This window comes from Netta rufina (genome assembly GCF_964035555.1).
Source record: "Netta rufina genome assembly, chromosome: Z".
Classification (NCBI taxonomy): domain Eukaryota; kingdom Metazoa; phylum Chordata; class Aves; order Anseriformes; family Anatidae; genus Netta; species Netta rufina.
This window is the reverse complement of record NC_140126.1, coordinates 515,730-530,503: the sequence shown is the minus strand read 5'-3', so window position 1 is coordinate 530,503 and position 14,774 is coordinate 515,730. Positions and strand designations below refer to the sequence as shown.

Sequence of the window (14,774 nt, the reverse complement as noted above, 5' to 3'; positions counted from 1 at the left end):
TGTAAAACACTCCAAATATTCTTTTGATAAAGAATTCTATTTTGGGAAGTTCTAAACAAAACAAAACAAAACAAAACAAAAAAAAAAAAGGGATGTGTCAACATGCCTGTAAATGTACTTAAGTATTTTTTTTAATCACATCTAGTACTGAATAGTTCTGGGAAAGATTTCTAAGCTACTCTTTGAGTTTTCAAATTACAGGGACCAGTGCTGGAACGACAGTAATTCTGGTCTGCACAGCCGTGCATGCTGCAAGAAATCCTTCAGCTTCGTCTCCGAGTATGTTGTTGCTGTTAGTATCTTCATGTGGCTTTAGAAACATTTTACGTTTTTTTATGCACTAACTTCATTAAAGCAATCATGTTCCAGGCTGGAAGGATTTCTGCTTCTCTAATTCAGAAATATTTCACTTAAAAAAATAAAAAAATAAATCAGAAGTGAGTAAGCAGAGGTTTAACCAGTAAGCGTGTGCTTCAAGTCAAACTTGCATTTCCTTCATTCTTAGCTGGCTTCCACCTACGTGGTAGGACACAGCACTACCTCCATCTGTCTTTAAGTAATTCAGCATTACACCATTCTTCCTAAACTGTGCAATCTCTGGTTCAAAAAAAAAAAAAATTAAAAAAATAACACCAACAACCCTCCAAACTCAAGACCTAATGTAATAAATGTTTCCTCTAGCCCCATGCTAGATATGCCTTTAATGCTAATTAAGCAGCACAGCACAGCTGCTTAATTAGCCAACATTGGCTGGCAAAACCCAGCAGTGAGGAAGGTTTGGCTTTCTTCCTTCCCTGGGAGAGGAGGGCTGCAGCTAGAGAAGAGGTGAGCATTTTAGGGCCGTGTGGGGCATTGCCACCCCCGTGCTGGTGTCCTGGGTGCCTCTTCTCTGATCCCAGGTAGGCAAGTGGAGGAAATGGTGCGACATCGTGAGGGAGCAGGAGCACAGATAGGATGGCTTGGCTGGGTTTCAGCTTTTGTGACTTCAGATGCTTGGCAGCCTGCAGCTGAGCTTGGAAAATGGGCGTTTTTTAAATGTTACTCAGAAGGTGAAGTTTCTATATATTCTTTCTGCAGAGGATGTTTAGTAATGTGCCTGTGGACCCATGGAGATGGGCTCTTGAAAAATCATTCTCCCGGTCTGGAGCTGGAGGGAAACTTCTGCCCTGGGGGAGGACAAAAGGTGTGAGCAGGTACGGAGGAGGTACTCTGCTCTCCCTGCAAGACCCAGTGAGGGAAACCAGCCTGGAAACACTTACCAGCCAAGCAGCTTGGCATCCAGCTTTTACTTTGACACGGGAGCATAGCACAGGGTCATTCCTGCGCCTGCTAGACATCGTCACACCGCAGGCGAATGCTGAGCTAATTTCCTCCCATTGTCTTTGGGGAAGCACAAGTGCTGCAGAGGGGATATTGAGGTCCCCTGGAAGCTCGTGCTGTGCCTCCTTCCACAGCTAAACAAACCTCTGCTGCTTCCCTGTGAGCCTTTGAGAGGTGCTCTGCCGAGACTCCCGTGTCTCAGCCGCTCGTTGTGGTGGAGGAGTTCTTATCGCTTCCTTGTGGGGGTAACTAATGCTGAAATAATTTCACTGTTGGCAGATGCAGTCTAAGAGTGATAAAAGAGAGCCAAAGGAGTGTACAGGAGTTGCTAGGCTGTACTCCCTGAATTCCTGGAGCCAGCACCACCTCTCACTTTTCTTCTTCCTCTCCTAATCTTTCAGCCTATCTCCCTGAAAATTCAAAATGATCCCCCTGGTATTTCTCCTAATCTGGCATTTAAAGTCTCAGGCAATAAAGCTTTCACCACTTCCCTTAGGGAGACAATTTTCCAGCCTACGGTTCTCTATTCAAAAGCTTTCCACCCTGATTCTCAGCTTAAACATGCCCTTTCTTAATTTCACCCCATTAAAATCATTAATGTATCACCAGTCTTCTCCCTTCATGCCATTTACTTCATTCAAATATTTACAGATCACTAATGTGTCCCTGCTTAGTTTACTAATTATAGTGTACCTACTATATTCAGAACCTCTTCTTTCTTTTCGTAATGCCTCCGGGCTGCTGATTCCTTCAGTTGCGGCTCTTTGAGCTCCTTTCCATTTATCACTCTTCTTTGCAAATGTGCGGCAGATGCTCGCCGCCCTCGCCTGTGTCGTTATGCTTTCCTGTGCGCCGTCCAACACGGCATTGCCTGTTCCTCGCTGCCGCATCCTAATGCATGTGCAGCCGTGTGCCAGCTGTCTCTCAGGAGTCGTGCCCCCGAAGCACGTCCTTTCCTTCAAATAGAGAGGCTGGGATGTGGAAACAGAGGTTGCCCAGAGATGGTTTTAGTCGGTGGGAGGGCACGGTTAAAGCTGCTTGGGAGAGCAGAGGTGGTTCTGGGTTTGAGCTGCCAGCAGGGGTGCCCAGGGCTCATTCATGAAATTGCCGAGGTTGGAAGGGACCTCAGGAGATCCCCCAGTCCAACCCCTGCCCAGCAGGGTCACCCCGAGCATGTTACACAGGATGGCATCCAGGTGGGTTTGAATATCTCCAGAGCAGGAGACTGCACAACCTCTCTGTGCAGCCTGTCCCCGTGCTCTGTCACCTCACTGTAAAGTCCTTCCTCACGGGGCAACAAAACCTCCTGTGGTTCAATGTATACCCATCACCCTTTGTCTTCTCACAGTGCCCTCCTTGTGCCCTCTGCTAATGAGACCACCGGTTTGGGATGGGCTGATTTTGGATGGGTGGGCCAAATTTTGGATGGGCTGATTTCAGATGGGCTGATTTTATGTGCCAGTTTTGGGTGGGCTGATTTTATGTGCCAGTTTTGAACGGGGCTATTTTGGGTGGGCCAATTTTGATGCACCGATTTTGAGGTGCTAATTTCAGATGGGCTGATTTTGGACAGGCCAATTTATTGTGCCAGTTTTTGTATGTGCCGATTTTGATGCGTCAATTTTGATGTGCCGATTCTGGGCGGGCTGATTTTGGATGTGGTGATTTTGGCTGGGCCAAAATTTGATGCATCGATTTTGAGGTGCCAATTTTAGATGTGGTGATTTTGGACAGGCTGATTTTGAGGTGCCAATTTTGGATGTGGTGATTTTGGATGGGGCCAAAATTTGATGTGCCAATTTTGAGGTGCCAATTTTGGAATGTGGTGATTTTGGACGGGGCCAAATTTGATGCACCGATTTTGAGGTGCCAGTTTCAGATGTGGTGATTTTGGACGGGGCCAAATTTGATGCGCCGATTTTGAGGTGCCAATTTTGGATGTGGTGATTTTGGACATGCCAATTTTGATGTGCCGATTTTGAGGTGCCAATTTCGGATGTGGTGATTTTGGGTGGGCCGATTTCGACGCGCCGATTTTGAGGTGCCGATTTTGGATGCGTCGATTCTGGACGGGCCGATTTTTGATGTGGTGATTTTGGATGTGGTGATTTTTGATGCATTAGTTCTGAGGCGCCAATTTTGGATGGGGCAACTTCGGACGGGCCGCTTTTGTGTGCCAGTTCCGTATGTGCTGCTTTCGATGCGCTGATTCTGGTGATTTTGTTAATTTCGGACGGGCCGCGTTTGACGCGCCGATTCTGAACACCCCAATTCTCGACAAATTGTCTATTTCCTACAAACACTGGCCGCTCCGCACCACCCCCCAACACCCCCTCTTTCGGACAAAAAACCACACTCAGGACACACCTTTATTCCCACACACGCCTCTCTCCCTTCACCCCACACTCCCCTGAGGAGGGAGCCGCCTGAGGGATCCCCTCCCGCCCGCTCCCCCCGCCGCCATTCCCCCCTCTCCCGCTGCCCGGCCTCCGCCGCGGCGAGGCGCTGCGGGGCGGCGGCCGCTCTGCTCGGCGCTCGCCTGCTCCGGCTACGGAAGTGACGGCGGGCGGCGGAGCCCCGCGGCCTCCGGGGACATTTTCTCCGGTGTCGGGGCGGCAGCGGAGACCCCCCCCGGCTCCTCCCGGCCGTCCATGCCCCAGCCGCTACCCCCCCGGGGGGGAGGAGGAGGCGGCCAGGAGGGGCCCTCGGCGCCCAGGTGAGCGCTGGGCGGAGCGGGCGGGGCCCGGCCGTTGTGGCCGCCGTTACCCCGCGTCCCGTCACGGTGTGGCGGCTCCCTGAGGGGGGTGGGAGTTTGTGTGTGTGTGTGTGAGAGAGAGAGAGGGATTTTGGGGAGGAAAGCACAACTTTTGGGGGTCTGCGGGGCGGCAGGGGGGCGATTTTTTTAATTTTTAATTTTAATTTTATTTTTATTTGGGGGAAGCCAGGCGCGTTCCCCAGTCTCACAGCTTGGCATCGAGGCTATCCGCCAAACACCTCCTCGGACCCCTCGGGGAGGTCTCGCCCCCTCTTTTTTTTTTTTTTCTGGCAGGGGGCTCACAGCCTGCCCTGGCCGTGCTCACGCCCTGGTTCCTCCGTGGCGGGGTCCAGCTGCTCGTGTTGACATCTGTAGGTACCTGTGTGAGGCGATAACTGGGTTAAACTGGGTTTTACTGGCACCTCCCTGCCAGCACAGAGTGCCCCGCTGCACCTCAAGGGCTCCAGCAGCTTGGACGTGGAGGGGCTGTGGCGAAAGTGTAAGTCCTGGTTTGTTATTTTTTTTTACCGTAGTTCTGGCTTTTAAAAATGAATGAGCAGTAAAGCTTTGGACCTGTAATTGTCTCCTGAAAAGAGTAAGTTTTCTCTTAAACGCCTCCCCTCCGAGTAGATTTTTATTTGGCTTTAAGTCTTTTCTGGTACTTGTCAAGCTTAAGACTGAATAGCAGTCTTCTTACAGGACAGGATACTTGCAGTTTGCACGCTAAAAACTTTAACTGCAAATGTATTATCTCTCTCCTTAGAACAGCAGACAAACATTTACACTTAAAATGTTTGTCTTGAAGTGTTTTCAGTTGCCTGGATCGGTTAATAAACCCAAGGTCTGACCTTGGTGATACACCATGCACTCCAAATAAGTGGGAACACGGTGCTCCTCTGAGGTGCTCATCGTGTGGCCCTCCTGCCTCCCTTTGCACCCATAATCACCATTTCTGAGAGAGGAGCAGCTTCCCTGCTGCCCTGGAGGAGGGAGAGCTGCCTTTGTGGAGGCAGTAAGTGTGTAACAACCTCTGAGGAGAACACGAAGTTGCTTGTGAGGCGTGTTTGCTAAACCCAGATGCCCCACATGGAGCTCAGATGGCAGGTAAACCCTTGGTGCAGGAGCAGTGGGATGAAGTGCAGTGAGCTCATCTCCCTCGCGGCAGTCGGTTTTCAGCAGTTTTGTGAGCATTTCATGTGTCCGGTGACCTAGAGGAGCCTGCTGCTGGCGAAGGAAGCTCCAAAGCAGGTGGTTATGTGGCTACTAAAAGCTAATAAAAGGTTGCTCTCTGTGGTTCTGGCATACCAGCAAGGCTGGTGTTTTGTCTGTGTGGCTTGGGAGGAGGGACGAGGGGTGAAGGAAGGCAGTACGTGAGTACAGGCAGCTGGTATTTGTGCTCAAGTATGAGAATAACACTTGTGACTCATTTTAAGCACTTGAATTTTTAATTATAATGTGTTGACTATTTCTGTTTGCTCTTCGAGCTAATTGCTAGTTGGCTAGCACACAGGCTTCACAAAGAGGTGCGATGAGAAATTCCTGAGAAATCAGGAAGAGGAAAGGGCTCTTTCCTTGCGCACAGCGCGTGGCGCAGCCTGGCCCTCTGCTCTTGCACGAGGGCTGCCCGCTCAGTAAAAACCCGAAGCACACAAAAAATGAGCTTGGAAATGAGCGGATGCGTCGAGGTGGGTACCGTGGGGGGAAGCAAAAGGGGAAGAAACCCGAAGCCGACCGCAAGGCAGTTGGGAACGGTAAATGCGCGGCGGTCCCAGCACGTGAGCCGAGCTGTGCCGTAAGCGATAACGGGGAGGTAGGAAGGAAGGATGTCTGCCTGCGTCTGGCAAACGGGCAGCTGGCTGCGTGGACGAGGTGGGGATTAGTGGGGTAAGATAAGACTGGATGAACAAAGAGTAAATATAGAGAATCGTGAGGGGCTTTGAACGCTAAGCGTTACAGAGATAAGTTGGTGTAACTTGATCAGAACAACAAGAAATAATTGCCTCGTTTTTCCTGACCCCCCCCCCTGTCTCCTTGCTGGGTGTTTACATTTACAGTGCAGGCTTTTTCACCTCGCCTCCAAGGCTGGAACAGATTTTCTTCACTTTCTTCACTATCTCTTACGCATGATCCCATCAGCCCCCTGCTCCACCAAGGATGCCTGTGACGTTTGTGACCCACAAGATATCAGCATCTCACAAAAACAGCTATTTCCAGGGTGGGAGCATCCGCACGCCGTGCTGAGGTGGCTCCGCTCTGCGTGAGCAGTCTGGTTACGCTCTGGCCAAAATATTACCACTAAAAGCATTGAAAGCTTCGAAACTTTTCACATGAGTAGGTTGTTCCATCAACCTGTGTCTCGTTCGCTGTAACATCTCAAAGGCAGTGGGTTGATGGTACTTTCTGAGCACGGGGTCTGTGGTCCATCTCTGCTTCTGTGTTTTCGCCTGCAGCTGACCATGTGGCTTACAAACCCGTAAACATTGACAGAAGCTGGGCAGCAGGCTTAATAACACATTTACTAGATCAAAGTGAGAGATTTCAGTACTTCAAGCACGTAACTCACACCTCAGAAGAGGCTCTCCTGGAAGGAGGTACTAGAACTTGAACAGCGTTTGCTGACTTGTGCATTGTGGGGAACCAAAAATGAAACGGCCGTGGGAGAGCGTGACGGGCTCGGGGCTGGGAGAGAGCACGGGGATAAAGAAGAACTGCTGCACGATTACAGCACTGAGACTGCAGCTTAGGCTGTGTGTAGGTCAGCAAGGAAGCCACTTCTGGCTCTGTTTTCCAGCACACGAAGTGGAGCTCAGCAGAGAACCAGAGCTTTTGACTTAGGTGCTGTAGCTGCGGGGCAGCTGAGCTGTTACAGCACCGGGATCAGCTGCAGCAGAAATTTCTGCTTTGAGTCTACAAATTGGGAGCTAGGATGTAACTGCTACATACGGGCAGTTCTGAGGGGGGGGGGGGGAAACAACAAAAACAACAGAATATATTATCTTTATTTATTTTCTTTAAATACTAATTTAGATATAGAGTAACTATAAGCCTCTGCAGTTGCTTTATCCCAAGTCCATCTCTGAACTCGCCTGGAGCGACTGATAGTGTCGCTCACCCAGTTGCTGTGAAGTTAGAATTGAAATTTGTGGTTGCCTGATCGCACTTGTTTGTGTTCCCCCTTCGCACGGCTGATGAGCAGGAGCAGAGCTGGTACGGTGTAGTAATTTCTGCACGGATGTGACTTTGTTTCTGCAGTTGAGGCACATGGCCATTACTCATTCAGGACTGGAAATGAGATGCAGCTGGGTGCCTGAGGTGTTGCTGTTACACCGTTGCAGATGCGTTACTGAATGCACAGGGAGGTCAAGTAACGTGCCCGTGGCTGTGTGGTGAGTCGTCTTTAGATTCCCAGGCATCCAACCTAGTACCCCTTTTTATTTAAGAAGATATTTTTTAATCAGTTTCACCACATAGCCTGTCTCCTGAATGTTCAGAAGTGGATTTAATTAACAAAATAGTGTACGGACTTTGGCCATATCACACCTTGTGATACTTGTCTCCCAGAAGACAGCTGAAAGCTGTTGGGTCTCAGTCTGGCAGCTTTTAAGTCATAAGAATAGGTGGACACTTCAGTTAAATGCAGGTAGTTAAGACTCAAGCTAGCATTTTTGTTTCAGTGTACTTGCATCTTAGCTTTGATTTCATAATGAAACTTCTGCAGCATCCTGCAGGATGCTCTTCTGCTTTTATGCTTTATAATTTCCTCAAAGTGAGCAGGCAGAAACTGACTGTGGTTGGATAATGTTCTTGCCACGTTTCTTCTGTAATGTCTTATTTCATAGTGCTTGGTCATTAGTCTTCCAGGACTATTTCAGAGAAAGCAGATTTCACTTCCATTCATTCAAAATGGATAGAGACCAAGAGGCTCTCAGTAGCAGAGCTGGGAAGAGCTGAGAGCCAGGCTTTGCAGTGCCGGTTGTCTGTGAGTAGTTTCCACCATTTCAGTAATTGTTTTTTCATTGGGAATATTACGTTTCCACGATAGCAGTTTGCACCGTATGCTCCAACAGTCCTGTCAAACTTGAAGTAAAAAGAAGCAACTTAACATGATAGCCAGATAAGATTGAGATAGTGTGGTTCTCCTGTACCATGGTTTCTAATCAGCTGGAAATCTCCCGACTCCTCAGTTTACTCTCCCAGTTTTTGCTCTGTGGGAATGCCAGCTCCTGTAGTGAGATCTAAGTAACCTGGTACAAGCAAAATTTTAGGGAAGAGTGATAAAGGCTGGGCCAGGAAGCTGTCCCGAGTACTCTCGTTAGGAATACAATGTAAGATAAGGGTTGTTTTTTTAGAGACTCTGCTAAGGAAGTGAGCTGGATGAAATGCCGGTAGCCTGAGGTCTCGTTGTGTTTCACAGGATGTCTTTTGGAAATGAAGTTGTTGCTGTGGGAAAGAACGAGCTTGTAGGTAACGGTGCCCACGAGCTGAATTACTTATAAATACAATTTGAGTTGTCAATAGCTGTGGTTCCCCAGAACTCCTAGTACTTTTTGGTCAGCATTGCATAGAATATGAGGAGTTGAAAATAAATGTGTTATTTAAAAAAAAAAAAAAAGAAATTAAGTTTTATTTTCTACGATTTGGTTACTGATATTAATAAGTCATCTTAAGCGATTCACAGGCCTTGGATCCCAGGCCATTCTTGATCTACAGCTTTTATCAACCCACTGTAATAACAGAAACTCCAGAAATTGTTGAATACAGCAAAACTAAGCTAGGGAAATCTAGTGAGTATCATATTGCAGCTAGCTACTTTTTGAGGGCTTATGAAGCTGTAGACCTCACGTAATTTAAAAGTTGTTTTAATGATGCATTTGATTTCTCTTTTTTTTTGGGTTATAAGGTGAAAGTGCTTGTTCTACTTAACACCTGTAGTGAATTTTACTGCCCCATGGAATTTGTAAAGCTACATCAACGATAGGGTTGTGTTGGATGAACACAGTGGGATTTAATTGATATTCCAGACTTAACACCATTTTTTCTTCTACATTTCCTTTTGCTAGGAAAGTTATATGTATGTTACTTATACATCTTCTATTGTTAATTATTAGCGTTATTCTTAAGAAAGCTCTTCCAGCTGAGCTTTTTTCCTTAAGTAAAGAACAATAATGCAAAAATCATTTGGGGGTAAATAGTGTTTTTTATTTAAGGGTAAGTGGGGCTTTTTTTTCCTGTTACTACCTGCATGGTACTGATGAAAACTACCATCCAGTTTTCTTTCTCTCTCTTTATAGTTGGTAACTTGGTGTTCTCTTGGGTATGCTGATACTTAATCCCTGTAGGCAAATACATGCAAAGTCTTCTGTACATTGTGGGAAAGAAATGCCTATTTCCTGGTCTGTCTGTTGTCCTCTCACAGCAAAGGTCTAATTTCTTCACCTGTGCCAGCTGGAAGTAAATGCTTTAGGAAGTATCTGATAGTAAAAACAGCATTAAAAGCATTATTCATAATGCACATGCAGCTGGCTTCTGACCCAGTCAGTTGTGTGTTAGAAATACCCAGAGCAGCTTTTGTTCAGTTGTAGAACCAACCTGTGTACTTCCTACTAATTTATTCACCTGCTGGCTGTCAAAAGCTAATTAACCCTCTCCTGCACTGTTCTTTTTCCTGATGTGCTCTGTTCTCCTGCCGTAACAGATCGTGCCCCAGTCTCTTGCTTACTGCCTGCATCCAGACACCTATGGCTGCTGAGTCCCGTGAGAATTTCCTGTATTTTTTGTCACAGTAGTTTCTTAGGAAACCTCAAATAGGGAGCAGTGCACTGGGATTTGTAAAAATACAGACTCAAAGTTTGGCTGTCTTGTTAGCTGTGGTCTTGGTTACAGTCCAGCAGCACAGGTGAACTTTCTTAGTGTGAAGGCAGCAGGTTGTTCCTGCTGGAGCTCTGTCTGTGGCTTGCTGAGTCCTTAGGTCACGACAGAGCACTGTAACAACAGCTTCCTTCAGAGGAGCATGTTGAACATGTAGAGACTACATTTGCAATCTGTTAGACACCAAAATAAATTGGTATCTCTTATTACTAGTTTTTAAGAAGAGACTTTTTGGTGTCAGTAACGGCCCAACAGCAGTTGATGTCTACTGTTGCTAAAATGTTCATAATTTGACCGAACGACTTTGTCATTAGTGTATTGATAACATTTATTTTTTTAGTAGTATGCCTACTGCAATTTCATGTCACAGCATTTAGATTTTACACTTCTAGCTTAATAGGTAAATCAAAAAATGAATGCTAATAACTTGTGGATGAGGAAATAACTTGAGGTGAGGGTCTGGCTTTTAGATCCTTTCCAGCCTGTGTGTAAAGTCTGGGCTTGTCACCTAGTTCTTCAGCTGTCCAGACCATAAAATGTTTATGTCGCTGCCACATGTGGCAGGAAGATTCTGGCTTTAGAAAAAAAAACAAACAAACACAGTTTTGGTATTGAATTTAGGTGTTCAAAGTTTTAAAATACACAAAATTTGGTTTGCGTTTACTCCTTCCATACTAATATGTGACAAAGATGTGTAAAATGGGCTGATGGTAAAATACTTGCAGACTGTAAGTTTGCTTAATATGTCTGTTAACTCGTCTTTGTTAAAGACAGACGGCTGTCATAAATCGATACCAGTGGCAGTTTATTGAGCGGCTTTGTCTTTTAGGTAGCTTTGAGAGATGGTGAGCTGCTGGTGAGTCCCTTCGTGTGCTGCACCAGCTGCGGGAGGAGCACAGGAGCTGGCACGGTCCCTGCAGCAGGCAGGCAGCCCTCTAACTGGAAGGGAGCAGTGGCACAGAACTTGACAAAACAGCTCGTTATTGAGAGTGTCTGTGCTCCCCATCGCAAGGGTTGTTTAATTACAGGGTGGTTTTCTGCAAGATCAGGTGGATTGTCCGGTGTTGTCCCTCGCTGCAGGTCTGTCACTGCTGTCCCTTGTGTTAGGCTGCTAACCCTGCTCTCCTGGAGTGTAGTTCTCTGATCTCATTCAGTCCCCTGGCCCTGTGATAAGGTAGGGAGCTTCCTCCTGGGAAGGCGGATGGCAGACGGAGCAGCAGGTAGGCAGTTCTGCCTCCTCGCCGTGGCACTGAGCTGCTGGAGGGGCTGAAGGACTTGTGGAGCTGCCGTGTGAGTATCCCACAGCACTCGCTGCTGCTTCACATTTTCCAAATAACAGCAGCAGCAGGGTACAGAGTGTTCGTTTGTGCCTGTCTGTGCTGGATCTGCTTTGATTTTGCCGGAGACAGCAGTGAGATGACTCGTGCTTCGAAGTTACATTGCTCTTGCCTTTTGAGCTATTAGTGGGTAATGCAACGTGTGATTACTTTCAGGCTTTTACAGATAAACGTTCTTAATAGAAATCAGATCTGCACTCTGAAGACCAGAATTGAAGTGTTACTGTTGTTCCCAAGCAATTTTAAAGACATGGCATTTCTGTGAGCACTACTTTATTGACCACAGTAGAACAACGGACCAATGATTCTGGAGAAGAGGTTTGCTTATTTAAAATGGCGTGAACCAACAGAGGAAGCACATTTATTTTGAGTTATAGAAATGGATAGGTGAAATGGGAAAGTTTGTTAAACTCAGTCTTACAAAAAGATAGTGCATCTCTATGGCTATCCTCAGTAGGGTGATCTTGTGCAAGCTAATAAATGGGAGAGGAAAAAAGAAATGAAGCATGGCTCTCCCAGCATGAATTTCTACCACTAGTTTTATTGAAAGAATAAAGAAAATCTGAGTGAAACTCTTAAATTTTTAGGAACAGGTAGTGATAAAAATATGCCCTCTGCAATTTATGGAGTAGAGAGTGCTGTAAACTTTAGATCACTGTGCACTTGGAAGAAAGACAGTTATGCTCTGAGGAAGAACTGGTATTTTAGAAGGGTAAATGTGTCTTTATCTGTATGCTAATGGATTTATTTTTACAAGGACTGTGATTTTTGTGGGATTTTGGTGCAGCTGGTGAATGTTTCTGCAAGTCTCTGTCAACTTGTAAAGTAACCCGTAGCTGGTAGTTACTTTATTTTTATTTGTACAGTTTATTTTATTTGGAAGAGGCAGGAAATGTGCATTAAACATTAGAATGCAAAGACCAGTATTTAAACGTAAAACCTTGTTTCTTATTAACAATGGAAAATGTTGCTTTTAAAGGTTTCAAAGGATGCTTCCCAAACCTTTGTTTAATACATATGCTTGTAGTTTTTATTCTGCCTTGAATAATTTGTATAGCCAGCCTGTTGAGCCCACAGTAGGAGCAGCCTATTTTTAACCTCGGTTTGTTTATGCAAAACCAGTTGAAACAGAGCATTACTTTAATCCTTTCTTCTTTTGTTTCACACCTCAATTCTCTTACCACGTCCCTTGCAGAAAGGGTCCTATTCTTCAGGGTTGCTACCAGGCCTGATTTATGAATCATCTGATAAAGAGCCAACTCCACTCCCAGAAATGTGCCTTAGGTAGAATTGTATGCTCGTGAGTCAGCTTCAGGGCAGCATTTTCAAAGGAACACTATATAAATTACACAGTATCCATGCGGGGGTGGCTCAGTGTTATGAAAAATCTGCTCTAGAGCATCGTGCACGCACATCCACACAGCGCTGAGTCAACTGTCTTGAGTTAAATTGAGTCCTGGTTGCACTTGTGTTGTTTGAAGAGCAGAGGTATGTGTGACACTTAGAGGGAAATAAAAGGCATGTGCTAAGAATGTGCGGTATCCCTGGGGAGGAGGTGGAGGAGTACAAAAGACAGCAGTTGGGAAGTCCAGAAAGCATCACTGCTTCCTTGTCATCATGCAAGTTAGGTTTTTTTAGTAGTCTAATTCTGTGGATTGATTAGTTTTTAATTACTTAGGCATTTTGTTGTTGGCACATCCACGCTTAGTGTTAGTAGGAGAATGGCACTGATGAGCTTGCTGCATTAGGAAGCCTGGTTAGAGTAAAAAAGAAGGCATGGCAAACACGTGGATACACCTGCAAAGGATTTAGGCAAACATTCAGAAGTGGCCAGTCACTGCAACTCCACATCTCCACGGTCGTGTGACTCACAAGTGGGCATAACTTCGGTGTTTGCCCAAGTTACTGTTCTGTTAGGATGAATTAGTCTTGGGTGTCATGGTCAGCTCCTCAGTATCCAGGTTGTGTGCTGCTCCTGCCCTCCCCATCTCCCCTATCTTTAGGTAAGTGCTTGATTCAGAGCTCCTGCTGCTCTTGTCAGAATGTTTACATTTTTTACTGTTTAAAAAAAAAAAAAAAAAAAAAGACTCTTTTACACAGTTCTGTTGGGCTAAGCTGTATACATTTGTCTATAACTTGTTTAGCTCTTACTCCATCCATGCTCAGTTGCTTTCAGTAAAGGGGAGATAATCCACTGCTGATAGAAATCATTGTTTATGGAAGTTTCAGCCACTGTATTCTTTAGGTCCATATAAATGTAAAACCATTTAGATGACAACTGGAGCTGTAAGGTGTATTTCCTCTGGGCAGACTGCTTTAGTTAGCTCTGTTTTCTAAATAAGTAACTAATCTGCAGCACTGCAGTTTAACTTTTCATTTACCTAGTCACAGACTGTACATTTTCTGCAAAACTGTACATTTTCTGCATAACTATAGGTACCGTTTCTCTTTTTTCAAATTATAGCTTGTGAATGAATGGCTAGTGGTGTGAGGAGGTGGGTTGTTCAACCTTTTTTTCTTTCAATGCTAAAATGGCATTCAAAGACAGTATTTTGCTAGATATATATGTATATTTTTTAATGTAAGCAATTGCTGGAACTGGTGTAAGAACAGTCATAAGCAGGGAGAAGTGAACTGCTGCCCTCTGGGTAAGAGGACATCGTGGAGTCTGCGTCAGCGGAGGTTTTCAAGATGTGCTTTGTGCTAGGTACTCTCACCTAGGCTCACTTTTCCAGGTGATCTTTGGAGGTTCCTTCCAGCCTGGGCTGTTCTGTGAAATGTGCCAGGAGTGAACTAAAGGCTCTGCACCCAGAGGTGGTCAGGCACTGCGACGGGCTCCCCAGGGACGTGGTCACAGCACCGAGCCTGGCAGAGCTCACAAGTCATTGGGCCGATGCTCTCAGACACACGGTTTGATTTTGGGGTGGTCCTCTGGGGACCCAGGAGTTGGACTTGATGATCCCTGTGGGTCCCTTCCAACTGAGGATATTCTGTGATTCTATGCTTTACGGTGACTTTTAAGAGCAAGCTGCTGTGAGAGGCTTACTTCTTCTGAATCTGTCGTACCCACAGCTGCTGAGGGAGCGCAGGCTTCATTCTTTATCATGAATCAGTTCAATAACACCTAAAAAGATGACGTACAAAGAAGATGAGGCTATCATGATGTTTATTAAGTATGTCAGGCTTTATCATTTGTTTTGGGTGAAATTTCCTACTGACATGGCAGGATTTACAATTCTAAAGGACATTTGCTTTGCTGAAAGCAAAACAAAAATGTTTTGAAGGATGCACATGTGGCCAGTTATTGATTAAAAGCATCCATACTGTCCTTGGTACAATTATTTGTGCAGTAGAATATATTAATAGCATAAATTCCACAATAGTTGTTCTTCCGGAACTACTAATACCTCTGTTCAAATTTCTTTTTTGGGGGGTTTTTAACCATTTTTTATCTTCAAAAATCTCAGAGCAAACAGTGCTGTGAAGGAAATACT

General features: G+C 45.6%; 1 protein-coding gene across 2 annotated transcripts in view; it reads left to right on the top strand.

Moving 5' to 3' along the window:
- Positions 1–3,905: 3,905 nt before the first annotated feature.
- ARK2N (arkadia (RNF111) N-terminal like PKA signaling regulator 2N) overlaps positions 3,906–14,774 on the top strand; it is a 46,003-nt gene continuing 35,134 nt past the window's right edge. For both annotated transcript variants that reach the window (XM_084305077.1, XM_084305078.1), the window contains exon 1: positions 3,906–4,036. The gene's annotated coding sequence lies outside the window, so the exon portion shown is untranslated. The remainder of the gene's footprint in view (positions 4,037–14,774) is intronic.